The sequence below is a fragment of the Pleurodeles waltl genome, chromosome 2_2 (assembly GCF_031143425.1).
Source record: "Pleurodeles waltl isolate 20211129_DDA chromosome 2_2, aPleWal1.hap1.20221129, whole genome shotgun sequence".
In the NCBI taxonomy this organism is placed as follows: domain Eukaryota; kingdom Metazoa; phylum Chordata; class Amphibia; order Caudata; family Salamandridae; genus Pleurodeles; species Pleurodeles waltl.
Window position 1 is genome coordinate 711,267,187 of NC_090439.1, and position 22,214 is coordinate 711,289,400.

The window sequence follows — 22,214 nt, forward strand, 5'->3', positions numbered from 1 at the left end:
TCAACAGGGGGTGACCAAAAGAAAGGGGTCACAAAGACTCCCCAGGGGAAGGGTGATGAGACAACCAAAACTAAAAATAGTAAAGAGTCTTCTACAGGCCCCCAAAAACCTGCACAGGAGGGTGGGCCCAGAGCCTCTTCACAAAACAATGGGTACAAGGGTAAAAACTTTGATCCCAAAAAGGCCTGGTGTCATAGCTGTAAACAGCATGGACACCAAACTGGAGACAAGGCCTGTCCCAAGAAAGGTTCCACTCCAAACTCCCATCCAGGTAACACTGGTATGGCTAGTCTCCAAGTGGGATCAACAGTGTGCCCAGAGCAAATCAGGGTCCACACTGAAGCTACTCTAGTTTCTGAGGGTGGGGTGGATTTAGCCACACTAGCTGTCTGGCCGCCTAACATGCAAAAATACAGACAGCAACTCTTAATTAATGGGACTAGAATAGAGGGCCTGAGGGATACAGGTGCCAGTGTCACCATGGTGACAGAGAAACTGGTTTCCCCTGGCCAATACCTGACTGGAAAAACTTACACAGTCACCAACGCTGACAATCAGAGAAAAGTACATCCCATGGCAATGGTTACTTTAGAATGGGGAGGGGTCAATGGCCTGAAACAGGTGGTGGTCTCCTCAAATATCCCAGTGGACTGTCTGCTTGGAAATGACCTGGAGTCCTCAGCATGGGCTGAGGTAGAACTAAAAACCCATGCAGCAATGCTGGGTATCCCTGAACTGGTGTGTGTGAAAACAAGAGCACAATGCAAGGCACAGGGTGAACAAGTAGAGCTGGAGTCTGGAAGAATGGCCCAGCCTACCAAGAGGAAAGGAAAGTCAGTTGGGAAACCAACTGCAACACAGCAAAAGAAAGGGAACCTCTCTTCTCAGGAAGAAGTTCTGCCCTCTGAGGGAACTGAGCCTTTGGAGCTTGAGCCTTATCAGGTTGAGCTCTTAGGCCCAGGGGGACCCTCAAGGGAGGAGCTGTATAAGGGACAAGAAACCTGTCCCTCTCTTGAAGGCCTTAGGCAGCAAGCTGCTGAAGAGTCCAAGGGCAAGAAAAATGGAACACATAGGGTCTATTGGGAAGATGGACTCCTGTACACTGAGGCCAGAGACCCCAAACCTGGTGCCACTAGGAGAGTGGTAGTGCCTCAGCTGTTCAGAGAATTCATCCTAACATTGGCCCATGACATTCCCCTTGCTGGACATTTGGGACAAACCAAGACGTGGGAGAGGCTAGTCAACCACTTCTACTGGCCCAATATGTCCAACATGGTTAAGGAGTTTTGCCTCTCCTGCCCCACCTGTCAAGCCAGTGGTAAGACAGGTGGGCATCCAAAGGCCCCCCTCATTCCACTTCCAGTGGTGGGGGTGCCCTTTGAAAGAGTGGGTGTGGACATAGTTGGTCCACTAGAACCTCCCACAGCCTCAGGAAATATGTATATCCTGGTAGTAGTGGATCATGCTACCAGGTATCCTGAAGCTATTCCCCTTAGGTCGACTACTGCCCCTGCAGTAGCCAAGGCCCTCATTGGTATCTTTACCAGAGTGGGTTTCCCTAAGGAGGTGGTGTCTGACAGAGGTACCAACTTCATGTCAGCATACCTGAAGCATATGTGGAATGAGTGTGGAGTGACTTATAAATTCACTACACCTTACCATCCACAAACTAATGGCTTAGTTGAAAGATTCAACAAGACATTAAAGGGCATGATCATGGGGCTCCCAGAAAAACTCAAAAGGAGATGGGATGTCCTCCTGCCATGTCTGCTTTTCGCTTACAGGGAGGTACCACAGAAGGGAGTAGGGTTCTCACCCTTTGAACTTCTGTTTGGTCATCCTGTAAGGGGACCACTTGCCCTTGTTAAAGAAGGCTGGGAGAGACCTCTCCATGAGCCTAAACAGGACATAGTGGACTATGTACTTGGCCTTCGCTCTAGAATGGCAGAGTACATGGAAAAGGCAACCAAAAACCTTGAGGCCAGCCAACAGCTCCAGAAGTTTTGGTATGACCAAAAGGCTGCACTGGTTGAGTTCCAACCAGGACAGAAAGTCTGGGTTCTGGAGCCTGTGGCTCCCAGGGCACTCCAGGACAAATGGAGTGGCCCTTACCCAGTGCTAGAAAGGAAGAGTCAGGTCACCTACCTGGTGGACCTGGGCACAAGCAGGAGCCCCAAGAGGGTGATCCATGTGAACCGCCTTAAGCTCTTCCATGACAGGGCTGATGTGAATCTGTTGATGGTAACAGATGAGGATCAGGAGGCAGAGAGTGAACCTCTCCCTGATCTTCTGTCATCAGACCCAAAAGATGGCTCAGTAGATGGAGTGATCTACTCAGACACCCTCTCTGGCCAACAGCAAGCTGATTGTAGGAGAGTCCTACAACAGTTTCCTGAACTCTTCTCCTTAACCCCTGGTCAGACACACCTGTGTACCCATGATGTGGACACAGGAGACAGCATGCCTGTCAAAAACAAAATCTTTAGACAGTCTGACCATGTTAAGGAAAGCATCAAGGTGGAAGTCCACAAGATGCTGGAATTGGGAGTAATTGAGCGCTCTGACAGCCCCTGGGCTAGCCCAGTGGTCTTAGTCCCCAAACCTCACACCAAAGATGGAAAGAAAGAGATGAGGTTTTGTGTGGACTACAGAGGGCTCAATTCTGTCACTAAGACAGATGCTCATCCAATTCCTAGAGCTGATGAGCTCATAGACAAATTAGGTGCTGCCAAATTCCTAAGTACCTTTGACTTGACAGCAGGGTACTGGCAAATAAAAATGGCACCTGGAGCAAAAGAGAAAACAGCATTCTCCACACCTGATGGGCATTATCAGTTTACTGTTATGCCCTTTGGTTTAAAGAATGCCCCTGCCACCTTCCAAAGTTTGGTGAATCAAGTCCTTGCTGGCTTGGAGTCCTTTAGCACAGCTTATCTTGATGATATTGCTGTCTTTAGCTCCACCTGGCAGGATCACCTGGTCCACCTGAAGAAGGTTTTGAAGGCTCTGCAATCTGCAGGCCTCTCTATCAAGGCATCCAAATGCCAGATAGGGCAGGGAACTGTGGTTTACTTGGGCCACCTTGTAGGTGGAGGCCAAGTTCAGCCACTCCAACCCAAGATCCAGACTATTCTGGACTGGGTAGCTCCAAAAACCCAGACTCAAGTCAGGGCATTCCTTGGCTTGACTGGGTATTACAGGAGGTTTGTGAAGGGATATGGATCCATTGTGACAGCCCTCACTGAACTCACCTCCAAGAAAATGCCCAAGAAAGTGAACTGGACTGTGGAATGCCAACAGGCCTTTGACACCCTGAAACAAGCAATGTGCTCAGCACCAGTTCTAAAAGCTCCAGATTATTCTAAGCAGTTCATTGTGCAGACTGATGCCTCTGAACATGGGATAGGGGCAGTTTTGTCACAAACAAATGATGATGGCCTTGACCAGCCTGTTGCTTTCATTAGCAGGAGGTTACTCCCCAGGGAGCAGCGTTGGAGTGCCATTGAGAGGGAGGCCTTTGCTGTGGTTTGGTCCCTGAAGAAGCTGAGGCCATACCTCTTTGGGACTCACTTCCTAGTTCAAACTGACCACAGACCTCTCAAATGGCTGATGCAAATGAAAGGTGAAAATCCTAAACTGTTGAGGTGGTCCATCTCCCTACAGGGAATGGACTTTATAGTGGAACACAGACCTGGGACTGCCCATGCCAATGCAGATGGCCTTTCCAGGTTCTTCCACTTAGAAAATGAAGACTCTCTTGGGAAAGGTTAGTCTCATCCTCTTTCGTTTGGGGTGGGGGTTGTGTAAGGAAATGCCTCCTTGGCATGGTTGCCCCCTGACTTTTTGCCTTTGCTGATGCTATGTTTACAATTGAAAGTGTGCTGAGGCCTGCTAACCAGGCCCCAGCACCAGTGTTCTTTCCCTAACCTGTACTTTTGTATCCACAATTGGCAGACCCTGGCATCCAGATAAGTCCCTTGTAACTGGTACTTCTAGTACCAAGGGCCCTGATGCCAAGGAAGGTCTCTAAGGGCTGCAGCATGTCTTATGCCACCCTAGAGACCTCTCACTCAGCACAGACACACTGCTTGCCAGCTTGTGTGTGCTAGTGAGGACAAAACGAGTAAGTCGACATGGCACTCCCCTCAGGGTGCCATGCCAGCCTCCCACTGCCTATGCAGTATAGGTAAGACACCCCTCTAGCAGGCCTTACAGCCCTAAGGCAGGGTGCACTATACCATAGGTGAGGGTACCAGTGCATGAGCATGGTACCCCTACAGTGTCTAAACAAAACCTTAGACATTGTAAGTGCAGGGTAGCCATAAGAGTATATGGTCTGGGAGTTTGTCAAACACGAACTCCACAGCACCATAATGGCTACACTGAAAACTGGGAAGTTTGGTATCAAACTTCTCAGCACAATAAATGCACACTGATGCCAGTGTACATTTTATTGCAAAATACACCCCAGAGGGCACCTTAGAGGTGCCCCCTGAAACTTAACCGACTGTCTGTGTAGGCTGACTAGTTCCAGCAGCCTGCCACACTAGAGACATGTTGCTGGCCCCATGGGGAGAGTGCCTTTGTCACTCTGAGGCCAGTAACTAAGCCTGCACTGGGTGGAGATGCTAACACCTCCCCCAGGCAGGAGCTGTGACACCTGGCGGTGAGCCTCAAAGGCTCACCCCTTTGTCACAGCCCAGCAGGGCACTCCAGCTTAGTGGAGTTGCCCGCCCCCTCCGGCCACGGCCCCCACTTTTGGCGGCAAGGCTGGAGGGAACAAAGAAAGCAACAAGGAGGAGTCACTGGCCAGTCAGGACAGCCCTTAAGGTGTCCTGAGCTGAAGTGACTCTGACTTTTAGAAATCCTCCATCTTGCAGATGGAGGATTCCCCCAATAGGGTTAGGATTGTGACCCCCTCCCCTTGGGAGGAGGCACAAAGAGGGTGTACCCACTCTCAGGGCTAGTAGCCATTGGCTACTAACCCCCCAGACCTAAACACGCCCTTAAATGTAGTATTTAAGGGCTACCCTGGACCCTAGAAAAATAAGATTCCTGCAACTACAAGAAGAAGGACTGCCTAGCTGAAAAACCCCTGCAGAGGAAGACCAGAAGACGACAACTGCCTTGGCTCCAGAAACTCACCGGCCTGTCTCCTGCCTTCCAAAGATCCTGCTCCAGCGACGCCTTCCAAAGGGACCAGCGACCTCGACATCCTCTGAGGACTGCCCCTGCTTCGAAAAGACAAGAAACTCCCGAGGACAGCGGACCTGCTCCAAGAAAGGCTGCAACTTTGTTTCCAGCAGCTTTGAAAGAACCCTGCAAGCTCCCCGCAAGAAGCGTGAGACTTGCCACACTGCACCCGGCGACCCCGACTCGGCTGGTGGAGATCCAACACCTCAGGAGGGACCCCAGGACTACTCTAAGACTGTGAGTACAAACACCTGTCCCCCCTGAGCCCCCACAGCGCCGCCTGCAGAGGGAATCCCGAGGCTTCCCCTGACCGCGACTCTTTGAATCCTAAGTCCCGACACCTGGGAGAGACCCTGCACCCGCAGCCCCCAGGACCTGAAGGACCGGACTTTCACTGGAGAAGTGACCCCCAGGAGTCCCTCTCCCTTGCCCAAGTGGAGGTTTCCCCGAGGAACCCCCCCCTTGCCTGCCTGCAGAGCTGAAGAGATCCCGAGATCTCTCATAGACTAACATTGCGAACCCGACGCTTGTTTCTACACTGCACCCGGCCGCCCCCGCGCCGCTGAGGGTGAAATTTCTGTGTGGGCTTGTGTCCCCCCCGGTGCCCTACAAAACCCCCCTGGCCTGCCCTCCGAAGACGCGGGTACTTACCTGCAAGCAGACCGGAACCGGGGCACCCCCTTCTCTCCATTCTAGCCTATGTGTTTTGGGCACCGCTTTGAACTCTGCACCTGACCGGCCCTGAGCTGCTGGTGTGGTGACTTTGGGGTTGCTCTGAACCCCCAACGGTGGGCTACCTTGGACCAAGAACTGAACCCTGTAAGTGTCTTACTTACCTGGTAAAACTAACAAAAACTTACCTCCCCCAGGAACTGTGAAAATTGCACTGTGTCCACTTTTAAAACAGCTATTTGTGAATAACTTGAAAAGTATACATGCAATTTTTATGATTTAAAGTTCCTAAAGTACTTACCTGCAATACCTTTCGAATGAGATATTACATGTAGAATTTGAACCTGTGGTTCTTAAAATAAACTAAGAAAAGATATTTTTCTATACAAAAACCTATTGGCTGGATTTGTCTCCGAGTGTGTGTACCTCATTTATTGTCTATGTGTATGTACAACAAATGCTTAACACTACTCCTTGGATAAGCCTACTGCTCGACCACACTACCACAAAATAGAGCATTAGTATTATCTATTTTTACCACTATTTTACCTCTAAGGGGAACCCTTGGACTCTGTGCATGCTATTCCTTACTTTGAAATAGCACATACAGAGCCAACTTCCTACATTGGTCAAAGCCTTACTCAGTGTGAAAGCATAGTGATGGGACATCCTTTAACAGTCATGATCCCACACTCAGTCGAGATCTTGTTGACTCGTACTAAGACCCAGCATATGACAAATGCGAGACTCACCAAATATGAAACCATTATACTGGGGTCACCCAATGTGACTTTGAAAAGATGCACTATGTTGAACCCGGCAACTTTACTTCCAAATGAGGATACAGAGATTGAGGATACTGATGATGTTGAACACGATTGTCTTGAGGTAACAGAACTGTGCACCAAACAGAGACCTGATATTAAAGATACTCAATTGGAGGAAAATGATTACATTATCTTTGTTGACGGCTCGTGTCTAAGAGACTCAGTAGGAGTACTGAGAGCCGGATATGCTGTGTGTATAATCACCGGTATCCTGGAAGCATCTTGGCTCGAGAGAGTGTGCTCTGCTCAAGTGGCTGAATTGGTTGCTCTTACTAGGGCATGCCATGCCGCTGACAAACTAAAAGTACCTAGCTATACTGACAGCAGATACGGTTTTGGAATTGTCCATGATTTTGGTCAATTATGGTCCCAGAGGGGTTTCCTGACCTCTTCTGGTTCTCCGGTGAAAAATGGCGAAAGAATTAAGGAGTTGTTGCACGTGATTCAGTTGCCTCTTGAAATTGCTGTGTTAAAGTGCAGTCCATATGTGAAATCACAAGATTGTGTTTCAATGGGGAATGGGTATGCGAATCAAGTCGCAAGTTTTGCGCATTGAACTGTATATCCTTCAAGGATCAGTGGGAATTATTACCTGAAACAGAAAATGAGACATGTACAGGCTATGCCTTAAGAGTGGTTGACACATTGAAAGAACTGAAATTGTTGCAGGGATATGCCAGCAAAGTTGAGAAACGCGCTTGGGTTAAAATGAAATGTGTACAAAGACCAGATGACTTGTGGGTTTCAGTTGAGGGAAAAATGGTTTTGCCAAACAGCCTTTTGTCATAGTTCGCAAGGTTTTACCATGGACAAGCAGATATTGGGAGAGATGCCATGATCAGGTTGTTCAAAGTCGATTGGTTCAATCCAAAATTCAGACAAGCAGCAGAAGTAATCTGTCACAGGTGCATCATCTGTCAGCAGATGAATGCAGGGAAAGGTGGTGGTGAATTTGAGCCACATTGGGAGAGCAGGAGGTCCATTTAGCAGGATCAAGATGTATTTTATTGAGATGCCTGTGTGTGGAGGTCTGAGGTACTTGTTGGTGATTGTGTGCATCTTTAGTCACTAGATTGAAGCTTACCCTACACGTAGGAATGATAGTCTCACAGTAGCGAAGTTGCTGCTAAGGGAGTTGATACCACGTTTCGGGTTTCCGATCTCTTTAAAATCAGATAGGGTAAGTCACTTCAACAATGAGGTGGTTAAACTCTTGTGTGCCGCACTGAACATTGAACAGAAGTTGCATTGTAGTTACCGCCCAGAAGCTTCAGGATTGGTGGAGCAAATTAATGGTACCTTGAAGTCGAGAAAGGCAAAGATGTGTGCAGCTACAAACTTGAAATGGCCTGATGCGTTGCCCTTAGTGCTGATGTCAATGAGAAATACACCTAACAGGAAAACAGGACTGTCTCCTCATGAAATTCTCATGGGCCGAGCTATGAGATTACCAGCAGTGCCTGCAAATGCTCTTGTGAATATCACGGATGATATGGTGTTGGACTACTGCAAGGGTCTGGCTGACGTGGTCTGCTCTTTCTCTCACCAGGTGGAAGCCACCACACTGCAACCGATAAATGATCCAGGTCACAACCTGAAAGCCGGTGACTGAGTTGTTGTCAAGAAACACGTGAGGAAATCGTGTTTGGAGCCAAGGTGGAAGGGGCCGTATCAAGTAATACTGACAACTACGACTGCTGTGAAATGTGTGGGAATTCCAAACTGGATCCATGCCAGTCACACAAAGAAGGTGACGTGCCCAACTGATGAGGAAATTGAACTGTCAAAAATTACAATTACAGAAAAGGAAGTCTCAGGGCCGGAGAGTAATCAAAGGACAGAAGGAGAGCCCGTTGACGGCGGCTTGGTCACTCCAGCAAGAACTGAGACACGGAGGGGTGACAGTGAGCCTATGAGGCACCAGGAGGTCCGACCCAAAGAGAGGTTCTCCCAGAAGCAGACGGCTACGGATTTGAAGTACAGCTCGTGACAGACCCAAAAGGCGAAGGGGAAGAGTCAGGAGAGAAGCAAAGCAGCCAGACTCCTCCTGAGCAAATTGCAGGTCCATCAAGAGAAGACACCATAGAATCAGAGGAGGGAGGAGAACAGCCACAAGAAAGATGAAAAGTCGAAAAGGTACTGAAAGGAGACAAGTGGCCAGAATCACGAGTAACCAAAGGAAAGCTGGTTGTTAACGAAAGTATAGAAGAGGAAGTCGATACGACCAGGAAAGAAGATCTTAGAGATGGAGAATTGCAGGGCGAGCAAAAGCTGAAAAGAAAGAGGATAGCCAACAGAAGGTACGCAGGTCCTGAGTGGGCGTATGCAACAGCAGCTGAGTGGCAACAAGAATTCTTGGCATTCTGTTTTGATCGAGAGGTTCCAGGTAAATAGTACAGCACCTGAACTTGGCCACATAGAAGGGAGATTGTGTTAAATTTGAAATAAAGCTGAAAAGATGAGAGAAAAAGAGACTGATAAATTACCGGATGTGACACTGTTAACCTAAATTGACTTGAAAAAACGATTTTGACAAGCTGCTAATCTGATTTGACAAGGATCCTGGGAGTGAGGGAAACGCTGTAAATACTTTGCTTAAGAGAAGAAAAAAAAAAGAGAGAGGTTTGGACCTTCCTGAGTTGATTGTTTGCCTTTATATTGTTCTGCTTTCTGATTCTTTACAGATCATGATTAACACTAGAGATAATAATAAGGGGAGTAGGATTTGTAGATGGTTGGGTATTATTTTGGGTGTTGTGTGTGCGATAGTAATCATAGCTGTGATTGTGGGAATGCTATTGGTGGATAAGAGTGAGACTAACAATGCTACAATTCCTGAGACTGCTACACTAACACCATGGGAGAGATTTGAGCAGGATACGAAATATTTGCATGAGGGAACTAACACAAAAGGGAAACTGTCTACTAATGTTTTCTATTGCTTGTTGAATGAGTATGTTGAAACAATGGATGCGAAGAATTGTTATGTGTGCACAAAAATTCCTTTGTCAGTACAAGAAGGGGTTACCTATCATAGTTTGCCATTTACATACGGGATAAGTTGTAGTTTGTTATTAACAAGGTTTTATGATCAAGAATATATATTTAATACTTCTATTCTAATTTAGATGTAGTGTTTTCTTTTGTGCCTATAAATGAATATTTGAGTAAGGTAGCTAGAGATCATAGTATAAAAATAGTAAGGGGTTTCTTTGAGCCCACACTGACATTTGGTACAGCTTATGCGCATCACAATAATCTAACCTGCTTACTAACGCCTGTAGAGAAGAGCTTTTTAGATCACACTGATGATAGAAGAAAAGCGTTAAAAGAAAGGCTAGAAAAGGGATTAGAGAAACAAACGTTTGCAAATGATTATGCTTATAGTGCAATAAAGACACAAGGCAAATTAGCTTTAGATGCATTACACGTAGGAAAGCTTTGTATATATAGGCCAAAATCTTACCATGACACTTTATTTGTGGGAACAAGTGAGTGCAGACATGTGTTTTTGTTTCAGAGTAAGTGGACATTCATGTTAAATGGACAGGATCCAGCGATCCCAGGGACCTATTACATATGTGGACTTAATGCTTATTACCGTCTTCCAAAGGGATGGTATAGGACAATGTTATTTGGGAAAAGTTTTTCCAAAGATTTACCAATTTGATGACTTAAGGAAGTTTCTTAAAATGTCTGAATTACATCATACTAGACAGAAAAGAGAGACAGCTGCTGCTGTCGTGGGTGATATATTTGGGGGCAACAATTCCTTCAGTGGGAGTTATCGTAAACTCCATAAAGATTCAAAAGTTGTCTACTATTGTGGATAACATTCTGCCAAACTTCACAGGAGCTATACTCTTGGTGGATACTGAACTTGCTTCTTCAAAATAGGCTTGCTTTAGACATTCTTTAGCGAAAACTGGCGGAGTCTGTAAGATGCTTAATGAGAGGCATTGTTGTGCCTATTTACCCGAAAATAGTAATAAGATTAGAAGTATGCTTACTAACCTAACAAGAGATAGTACAGATTTGAAGGAGCTGAAAGAACCTGGAGTTTGGGAAAAGGTTGGAAAGGGACTTGCTAAAGTGGGAAGTTGGTTTAGTAATATTTGGCATGTGATATTTGCAAAAATAATAGAGGGAATATTGATTGTTTTAGCTTGTCTATTCGGACTATGGTTATCATGTAAAAGTAGTAAAATAATTCGAGAAAAATTTGCAAAACGCAATATGAGGAGAGAAGAAAAGAAAAGGGAGAAAATATTCAAAGCAAAATACGAAAAGTAAAAAATAGGGGAACAAATTGAAATGAAGGAACTAAGAAAGTGAAATGTTGTGTAGGGAAAGGATTTGTGTGATGACAAGAGTATTCAGAGGAGGGATTGATGGAGCGTGATTAAAATCTAATAATTAACATGAGAAGCTTGCAATATAATGCTTAGTGAAATCGCATAGAAAATGCAAACGTTAACGCATGTGTATGAAATGTGCCCACTGGGAGTGCCCACCATTATATTCGATGATTAATGAAATTGTCTAATGATGGATTACTAATGTATTAATGTATGATTTTCTGTATTAATGTTAGGTATTATGTATTAGAATTGCTAAATTTACATTAGGCCTTAGTTAGCAAGGGTCTAGGCCTAGCTGCCTAGTCTCATATTAACTGTGTTTTCTAACGTGCAATGTAATGTTTCTTGAAGGACGTGAAGCTGTACTTTTCCAGGAGTTAGAGATGTGTGTTTACTAACCGTAGTAAATTTTCTCATGAGAACCCGACTTGCTCAAGGAGACATTTTTGTGGAGCGCAACAGTGTAATTCGCAACAGGTACAAGGTCATTTAGACTAGGGAAGACAATGGGACTACTGACTTGAGTAACAAATGTCACTTATTCCTCACCTGACATTCTACCCGTTGAAGGCGTCAAACCCAAGAACTAATGAGCTGCGTGAGAACTGTCAAAAATGGAAAGTTCTAATAGGGTGACCGTTGGACTATTGGATGGAGATAATGGTGCACAAAAACTTGCCCAATTGGAAATTAGGGGACTGTACAACAAGTTTAATATAATCTTTTGACACCAGGAGAAATCAGCCATTATATGCCATTCTTTTGCCACAGCCATTACGTGCCTTTGCTATTGCCTAGACACTTTGCCACTCGGTCTTAAAGACTTTGCGGTTAAATTCTTCGAACCATCCTTATCTTTGTCATGCCTGATTCATACTTTTTCTCTTTATGAGGGAAGTGTCCCTTATTGCCCCGTCTTGCTGAACTTTGCTGTGTTCCTTGGCTGATGGCGAATCAACTGCTGTCCTGAGGATGAAGACTGCCTCTGTATGCTGACCCATTACGGAGGGTAGCTATATGATGATGAAAATTTTAATTGTTTGTTTGCCTTTCCTTTCTAGGTACCAACTGCTTCTTTTGACAGAGACCATAGTTAGATGTTTTCGAAATTTGTGTTGCTAAATTGTTTTGCATGAAGCCCAACATGCTAATGCTGATTTGAGGTTAGTTAAGGAATTCACTAAACGGACGCAAACAGACAAATGGCTGAATCTATGCTTTGTTGAATAATGCGCTAATGATACTCTGCTGAGAATAACCCATGTTGACGTTGTGCTTTGTTCTAATGTTTATGATTTTTGCTTTGATTAACCCCTTCGCTGCCAGGCCTTTTCCCCCTCCTGTGCCGAGCCTTTTTTTAGCTATTTGGAGCAGTTCGCGCTTAGGCCCTCATAACTTTTTGTTCACGTAAGCTACCCATGCCAAATTTGCGTCCTTTTTTTCCAACATCCTAGGGATTCTAGAGGTACCCAGACTTTGTGGGTTCCCCAGAAGGAGGCCAAGAAATTAGCCAAAAAAACAGTGAAAATTTCGTTTTTAAAAAAAAAAATGAAAAAATGGTCTTCAGAAGAAGGCTTGTGGTTTTTTCCCTGAAAAGGGCATCAACAAAGGGTTTGTGGTGATAAAATCACCAGCTTCCCAGCTTTCAGGAACAAGCAGACTTGAATCAGAAAACCCAATTTTTCAACACAATTTTGGCATTTTACTGGGACATACCCCATTTTTACGATTTTTTGTGCTTTCAGCCTCCTTCCAGTCAGTGACAGAAATGGGCATGAAACCAATGCTGGATCCCAGAAACCGCAACATTTCTGAAAAGTAGACAAAATTCTGAATTCAGCAAGGGGTAATTTGTGTAGATCCTACAAGGGTTTCCTACAGAAAATACCAACTGAAAAAGAAAAATATTGAAATTGAGTTGAAAAAAACATCAATTTTTCTCTAAGTTTTACTCTGTAACTTTTTCCTGCAATGTCAGATTTTCTAAAGCAATATACCGTTACGTCTGCTGGACTCTTCTGGTTGCGGGGATATATAGGGCTTGTAGGTTCATCAAGAACTCTAGGTACCCAGAGCCAATAAATGACCTGCACCCTGCAGTGGGTTTTCATTCTATGCCGGGTATACAGCAATTCATTTGCTGAAATATAAAGAGTAAAAAATAGCTATCAAGAAAGCCTTTGCATTTCCAAAATGGGCACAAGATAAGGTGTTGAGAAGCAGTGGTTATTTGCACATCTCTGAATTCCGGGGTGCCCATACTAGCATGTGAATTACAGGGCATTTCTCAAATAGACGTCTTTTTTACACACTGTCTTACATTTGGAAGGGAAAAATGTAGAGAAAGACAAGGGGCAATAACACTTGTTTTGCTATTCTATGTTCCCCCAAGTCTCCCGATAAAAATGATACCTCACTTGTGTGGGTAGGCCTAGCGCCCGCGACAGGATATGCCCCAAAACACAACGTGGACACATCACAGAAAACAGACGAGTTTTTAGCAAAGTGCCTACCTGTAGATTTTGGCCTCTAGCTCAGTCGCCACCTAGGGAAACCTACCAAACCTGTGCATTTCTGAAAACTAGAGACCTAGGGGAATCCAAGATTGGGTGACTTGTGTGGCTGGGACCAGGTTCTGTTACCCAGAATCCTTTGCAAATCTCAAAATTTGGCTAAAAAACACATGTTCCTGACATTTCTGTGGCAGAAAGTTCTGGAATCTGAGAGGAGCCACAAATTTCCTTCCACCCAGCGTTCCCCCACGTCTCCCGATAAAAATTATACCTCACTTGTGTGGGTAGGCCTAGCGCCCACAACAGGAAACGCCCCAAAGCGCAACATGGACACAGCCAAATTTTTAAAGGAAAACAGAGGTGTTTTTTGCAAAGTGCCTACCTGTAGAATTTGGCCTGTAGCTCAGCCGCCACCTAGGGAAACCTACCAAACCTGTGCATTTCTGAAAACTAGAGACCTAGGGGAATCCAAGATGGGGTGACTTGTGTGGCTGGGACCAGGTTCTGTTACCCTGAATCCTTTGCAAACCTCAATATTTGGCTAAAAAAACACATGTTCCTCACATTTCTGTGGCAGAAAGTTCTGGAATCTGAGAGGAGCCACAAATTTCCTTCCACCCAGCGTTCCCCCACGTCTCCCGATAAAAATGATACCTCACTTGTGTGGGTAGGCCTAGCGCCCGCGACAGGAAACGCCCCAAAGCGCAACGTGGACACATCACAGAAAACAGACCTGTTTTAAGCAAAGTGCCTACCTGTAGATTTTGGCCTGTAGCTCAGCCGCCACCTAGGGAAACCTACCAAACCTGTGCATTTCTGAAAACTAGAGACCTAGGGGAATCCAAGATGGGGTGACTTGTGCGGCTGGGACCAGGTTCTGTTACCCAGAATCCTTTGCAAACCTCAAAATTTGGCTAAAAAAACACATGTTCCTCACATTTCTGTGGCAGAAAGTTCTGGAATCTGGGAGGAGCCACTAATTTCCTTCCACCCAGCGTTCCCCCACGTCTCCCGATAAAAATGATACCTCACTTGTGTGGGTAGGCCTAGTGCCCGCGACAGGAAACGCCCCAAAGCGCAACGTGGACACATCACAGAAAACAGACCTGTTTTTAGCAAAGTGCCTACCTGTAGATTTTGGCCTGTAGCTCAGCCGCCACCTAGGGAAACCTACCAAACCTGTGCATTTCTGAAAACTAGAGACCTAGGGGAATCCAAGATGGGGTGACTTGTGCGGCTGGGACCAGGTTCTGTTACCCAGAATCCTTTGCAAACCTCAAAATTTGGCTAAAAAAACACATGTTCCTCACATTTCTGTGGCAGAAAGTTCTGGAATCTGAGAGGAGCCACAAATTTCCTTCCACCCAGCGTTCCCCCACGTCTCCCGATAAAAATGATACCTCACTTGTGTGGGTAGGCCTAGCGCCCGCGACAGGAAACGCCCCAAAGCGCAACGTGGACACATCACAGAAAACAGACCTGTTTTTAGCAAAGTGCCTACCTGTAGATTTTGGCCTGTAGCTCAGCCGCCACCTAGGGAAACCTACCAAACCTGTGCATTTCTGAAAACTAGAGACCTAGGGGAATCCAAGATGGGGTGACTTGTGCGGCTGGGACCAGGTTCTGTTACCCAGAATCCTTTGCAAACCTCAAAATTTGGCTAAAAAAACACATGTTCCTCACATTTCTGTGGCAGAAAGTTCTGGAATCTGAGAGGAGCCACAAATTTCCTTCCACCCAGCGTTCCCCCACGTCTCCCGATAAAAATGATACCTCACTTGTGTGGGTAGGCCTAGCGCCCGCGACAGGAAACGCCCCAAAGCGCAACGTGGACACATCACAGAAAACAGACCTGTTTTTAGCAAAGTGCCTACCTGTAGATTTTGGCCTCTAGCTCAGCCGCCACCTAGGGAAACCTACCAAACCTGTGCATTTCTGAAAACTAGAGACCTAGGGGAATCCAAGATGGGGTGACTTGTGTGGCTCGGACCAGGTTCTGTTACCCAGAATCCTTCGCAAACCTCAAAATTTGGCTAAAAAAACACATGTTCCTCACATTTCTGTGGCAGAAAGTTCTAGAATCTGAGAGGAGCCACAACTTTCCTTCCACCCAGCGTTCCCCCACGTCTCCCGATAAAAATGATACCTCACTTGTGTGGGTAGGCCTAGCGCCCGCGGCAGGAAACGCCCCAAAGCGCAACGTGGACACAGCCAAATTTTTGAAGGAAAACAGAGGTGTTTTTTGCAAAGTGCCTACCTGTAGATTTTGGCCTGTAGCTCAGCCGCCACCTAGGGAACCCTACCAAACCTGTGCATTCCTGAAAACTAGAGACCTAGGGGAATCCAAGATGGGGTGACTTGTGTGGCTGGGACCAGGTTCTGTTACCCAGAATCCTTTGCAAACCTCAAAATTTGGCTAAAAAAACACATGTTCCTCACATTTCTGTGGCAGAAAGTTCTGGAATCTGAGAGGAGCCACAAATTTCCTTCCACCCAGCGTTCCCCCACGTCTCCCGATAAAAATGATACCTCACTTGTGTGGGTAGGCCTAGCGCCCGCGACAGGAAACGCCCCAAAGCGCAACGTGGACACATTACAGAAAACAGACCTGTTTTTAGCAAAGTGCCTACCTGTAGATTTTGGCCTGTAGCTCAGCCACCACCTAGGGAAACCTACCAAACCTGTGCATTTCTGAAAACTAGAGACCTAGGGGAATCCAAGATGGGGTGACTTGTGTGGCTGGGACCAGGTTCTGTTACCCAGAATCCTTTGCAAACCTCAAAATTTGGCTAAAAAAACACATGTTCCTCACATTTCTGTGGCAGAAAGTTCTGGAATCTGAGAGGAGCCACAAATGTCCTTCCACCCAGCGTTCCCCCACGTCTCCCGATAAAAATGATACCTCACTTGTGTGGGTAGGCCTAGCGCTCGCGACAGGAAATGGCCCAAAACACAACGTGGACACATCACATTTTTTCATAGAAAACAGTGCCTACCTGTGGATTTTGGCCTCTAGCTCAGCCGGCACCTGGGGAAACCTAGCAAACCAGCGCATTTTTGAAAACTAGAGACCTAGGGGAATCCAAGATGGGGTGATTTGCGGGGCTCTGACCAGGTTCTGTTACCCAGAATCATTTGCAAACATCAAAATTTGGCCAAAAAACACTTTTTCCTCTCATTTCGGTGACAGAAAGTTCTGGAATCTGAGAGGAGCCACAAATTTCCTTCCACCCAGCGTTCCCCTAAGTCTCTCCATAAAAATGGTACCTCACTTGTGTGGGTAGGTCTAGCGCCCACGAAAGGAAACGGCCCAAAACACAACGTGGACACAACATATTTTTTCACAGAAAACAGAGGTGTTTTATGCAAAGTGCCCACCTGTGGATTTTGGCCTCTAGCTCAGCCGGCACGGGGGGGGGGGAGAGGAAATGCCCTAAAATATATTTGATCCCCCCCACTCCCCCAAACCCCCCCTGCCCAGGAGCGACCCTTGCCTACGGAGTCGCTCCCCCTGCGTGACATTGGCGCCAAAAAAACAAATCCCTGGTGCCTAGTGGATTCTGCCCCCTTGGGGGCAGATTGACCTAAAATCGACCAATCTGCCCCCAAGGGGGGCAGAAATGGTCTAAATACAGTTTGCCCCACAGGGGAGCGACCCTTGCCTGATGGGCCACTCCCCATCTTTAAAAAAAACAAACGTACAAAAAGAAAAACACAAATAAAAATCTGCCCTGGCGCCTACAGGTTTCTGCCCCCCCTGGGGGCAGAAATGGCCTAAAATAAATTTGCATCCCCAACCTCCACCCCCCCACCAGGAGCGACCCTCGCCTATGGGGTCGCTCCCCCTGCGTGACATTGGCGCCAAAAAAACAAATCCCCGGTGCCTAGTGGTTTCTGCCCCCTTGGGGGCAGATTGACCTAAAATCGACCAATCTGCCCCCAAGTGGGGCAGAAATGGTCTAAATACAGTTTGCCCCCGAGGGGAGCGACCCTTGCCTGATGGGTCGCTCCCCATCTCTAAAAAAACAAACATACAAAAAAAAAACACACAAAAAAAAGTTGCCCTGGCGCCTAGAGGTTTCTGCCCCCCCCCCCCCTGGTGGCAGATCGGCCTAATAATAGGCCGATCTGCCCCCAGGGGGGGCAGAAATGGCCTAAAATAAATTTGCATCCCCAACCCCCAACCCCCCACCAGGAGCGACCCTCGCCTATGGGGTCGCTCCCCCTGCGTGACATTGGCGCCAAAAAAACAAATCCCCGGTGCCTAGTGGTTTCTGCCCCCTTGGGGGCAGATTGACCTAAAATCGACCAATCTGCCCCCAAGGGGGGCAGAAATGGTCTAAATACAGTTAGCCCCCCAGGGGAGCGACCCTTGCCTGATGGGTCGCTCCCCATCTCTAAAAAAACAAACATACAAAAAAAAAACACACAAAAAAAAAGTTGCCCTGGCGCCTAGAGGTTTCTGCCCCCCCCCCCCCCTGGTGGCAGATCGGCCTAATAATATGCCGATCTGCCCCCAGGGGGGGCAGAAATGGCCTAAAATAAATTTGCATCCCCAACCCCCACCCCCCCACCAGGAGCGACCCTCGCCTATGGGGTCGCTCCCCCTGCGTGACATTGGCGCCAAAAAAACAAATCCCCGGTGCCTAGTGGTTTCTGCCCCCTTGGGGGCAGATTGACCTAAAATCAACCAATCTGCCCCCAAGGGGGGCAGAAATGGTCTAAATACAGTTAGCCCCCCAGAGGAGCGACCCTTGCCTGATGGGTCGCTCCCCATCTCTAAAAAAACAAACGTACAAAAAAAAAACACACAAAAAAAATTTGCCCTGGCGCCTAGAGGTTTCTGCCCCCCCCTCCCCCCTGGTGGCAGATCGGCCTAATAATAGGCCGATCTGCCCCCGGGGGGGCAGAAATGGCCTAAAATAAATTTGCATCCCCAACCCCCACCCCCCCCCTGGGAGCGACCCTTGCCTACGGGGTCGCTCCCCCTGCGTGACATTGTCGCCAAAAAACAAATCCCCGGTGCCTAGTGGTTTCTGCCTCCTTGGGGGCAGATTGACCTAAAATCGGCTGATCGGCCCCCAAAGTGGGCAGAAATGGCCTAAATACATTTTGCCCCTCCAGGGGAGCGACCCTTGTCCAAGGGGTCGCTCCCCATCTGTAAAACAAAAAAACAAAAAAATCCCTGGTGCCTAGTGGTTTCTGCCCCCGAATCAAAATAGGCTGATCTACCCCCCAGGGGGGCAGAAATGGCCTAAAATAATCCCCCCCCAGGGAGCGACCCTTGCCTAAGGGGTCGCTCCCCTTGCGTGAAATTCACGCAAAAAAAGACTCCCTGGCGTCTAATGGTTTCTGCCCCCCTTGGGGCATCAAAATAAGCCAAGGGGGGCAGAAATGGCCTAAATATAATTTGCCCCCTAGGGGAGCGGCCCTTGCCTAAGGGGTCGCTCCCCACCTAAAAAAAAAAGAAAACATAACAAAAAGAAAAAAAAAAAAAAATGATCCCTGGTGCCTAGAGGTTTCTGCCCCCCTTAGGGGCAGATCGGCCTAATAATAGGCCAATCTACCCCCAGGGGGGGCAGAAAAGGCCTTTCTAAAAAAATGCTCCCCCTGGGAGCGACCCTTGCCCAGGGGGTCGCTCCCTTTTGACAGTTTCATTCCAAAAAAAAAAAATCCCTGGTGTCTAGTGGGGTTTCAAAAGCCGGATTGCAAGCAATCCGGCTTTTGAAACCTGTGAGAGACTTCAAAGGGAAGGAAATACATTTCCTTCCCTTTGAAGCCTCTCGGGGCCTCCCCCAGTGATTGAAAGAGAAATGCAAAAGCATTTCTCTTTCAATCGCGCTGGAAGCTCCGCTTCCAGCGCGATGGGGGAGACCCTGTGACTAATCAGCGCGCGCTCGCGCGCTGACGTCACAGGGGGGGTTGGGGGGCTCGGGGTGGAAGGGGAAGGGCTTCTCCTTCCATCCCTGACTTTGGGGGGGTGGGGGGAAGCACACAGAGGGAGCGAGAGCGCTCCCTCTGGGCTGTGTGCCGAGGACGTAGTGGTTACGTCCTCGGCACAGCAGCACTGTGCCGCAGGACGTAACCACTACGTCCGCGGCACAGAAGGGGTTAAATCTTATTCGAGTTGCCATATTATTACCGTGTTGATGTGTTTTCTGGTTTTGAGGCTAATAAACTTGCTAGTAGAGTGTAATCAATAGGGAATAAATATCATCAATCTTACAAAATATTGTGTGGTTATTTCATGACTGAGAGGCCTTGGCGTGTTTCGATTCTTACCTATGCCATTATCCAATTTGAATTGATTTGCTATAGTGAATATTGATAACATTATTAATCTATTGATTGCTATGTTGATTAGTTGTCTCGTCCTAAGGTGTCTTCAATCAGGGTCAAAAGATTCATTGGCCTAAAACGAGTCCCAGAATAATTAATTATCACCGTCATGGCCACAGCCGGATTTCCGCCATTCTTGTGTCGGAAATCCGGCTGTGATCACCATATGGCGGACGGCTGGTAGCCGCAGCGACGGTCTTTTAGCTGCCATTGCTGTGGCGGTAGGCGTTTTTTTACCGCCAAAGTTATAATGAGGGCCATAGAGCCTTGAACATCAATCTTTTCTTCACAGGGAGACAATAGAACTATGGTAATACCTCAGAGACTGGCTTGAACCTGAGGATTTTCTTTCGAAATTGAGTCGCAGCATTTGTAAGGCCTTTAGGTTTCTTAAGAGAACATTGGTGAATGCCTAAATATAGGGCATCACAATAGTCCAACCTTGACAGAACAAAGGCAGGGACCATTGATTTCGAAGTTTGTATGGAATGAAAGGTTCAAACTTTCCTTCAGGTGCGCAACAGGAAAAAGCAAGAAGGGGTGAGTTTGTTCTCCTAGTCCGGTCCTGTTGTTTGCGCGGGGAACTTAATTTTTTTCTACTACTATGATTAGAGGCACAGGGTTAAGTTACACGCAGGCGACATTATTTCCTAGAAAATTGATCGGGCATATGCTTCCTTCATGCGGGCGGAGTGTCATTATGTTCGGCTCCCTGGCTTTCTAAATAATCTGGAGAGTCGAACCTTCGACCAGGCTCTATTTTAATAGGAAGTTGGTTCGAACAGTTCTATCTGAGGACGGGCTTCCCTTTCTAATGTCATTGCTCTCTTTTCCTACAGAAACAAAACAGGTAACCGAAAATTTCCCGCTGCTGTGAAATTGAAACGTGTCTGTTCTATCACAAAAAGCAGACACTGCTAAGACATTTTCAAAGATTATGGAGACGATGTGTTGCCTCAGACAATCTCCTGCATAGAAAGGGAGAATAACAAAAGTGACGAAAAAACTAGAAAATGTTTAATGTGTATAAATTGAATTTTTTAGGAAATAGGACTCGCTTTGAGCTGGCGAGTGAAAGGTTGCAGATGCTAGTGATTCATGGGAAGGTGAATTATCTTACTCTAAGCAGCCCTAAGGTCCAGGAAAGTTCATGGACCAATAATTCATTGGTGTCAGGCATCGAGAAAGAGATTATATAACTGTGCCTGGAATGGATTTTGAAAAATAGTTCCAGCAATCCAACTAAATGAAGAAACCTTGGACCATCAGTTTACATGATGCTTCACCTGAAGCTATTGCTCGGAGAGCAATGATGGACAACTCCTGCGTTGATTGTTAACAAGAAAACGCCTTGTGCAGACGACCTTCGACCCTTCCTCACTACCAAATGAAACATGAGGAGTAGAATGATGATCAGCAGTACTTGAATTCTAAGTAGATAAAATGAGACTTTCAAATTTTGCAACGTGTTTCAAATACCAGGCTCCAATATATAGACTACTCAGAGAAGCATGTACATTATTTAGTCCTTCCCTCATGGGGCATCTGCTTCCCTTTTCTCTCATCTAACTTTTGATCACTGTGCTACCTTTTTTCTAGAAGGGTGCTATATACACTGTCTTTTAAGCTGTGCCTCAACTCACAGCATACAACTGTTGGGCTTAACAGATAATGGTTGGCACAAAGGCAGGGGAGAATATCCACCAAACAACGACTAAATCACAAATGCAAAGGGATGAAAAGCCCTCACCCACCCTCAGTTGACATTATGGGCCCTTCTTTACACCAGCTTAGATAGTGTTGGTGCAAGCTGCTACCCTCATGAAGCTGCTCTCTTGAGGTGTTTTCCTCAGGCTGGTCAAGAAGAGGGTTCTCTTCTGAAAACAAGGTGCGGGTGTATGTAATGAATGAAATTCAGGGGTAATGTATGGAACTAAGGGCCAGATGTAGTAACCATTTTGCATGGCGCAAACTGCGAAAATCGCAGTTTGCGCCATGCAAAACGGCCATCGCAATGCACATTCTCATATTGCGAGTCGGCATCGACTCGCAAAATGGAAATGCGACTCAAAAATAGGAAGGGGTGTTCCCTTCCTATTTGGGACTCGCACCGCGATGCAGAATTGCTTTGTGACCACGAAAGCGGTCGCAAAGCAATTCGCAGTTAGCACCCACTTGAAGTGGGTGCTAACTCATTCGCAAAAGGGAAGGGGTCTACAGGGGACCGCTTCCTCTTTGTGAGTGTCGCCCCAGATATTTTTTCAGAGCAGGCAGTGGTCCAATGGACCACTGCCTGCTCTGAAAAAACG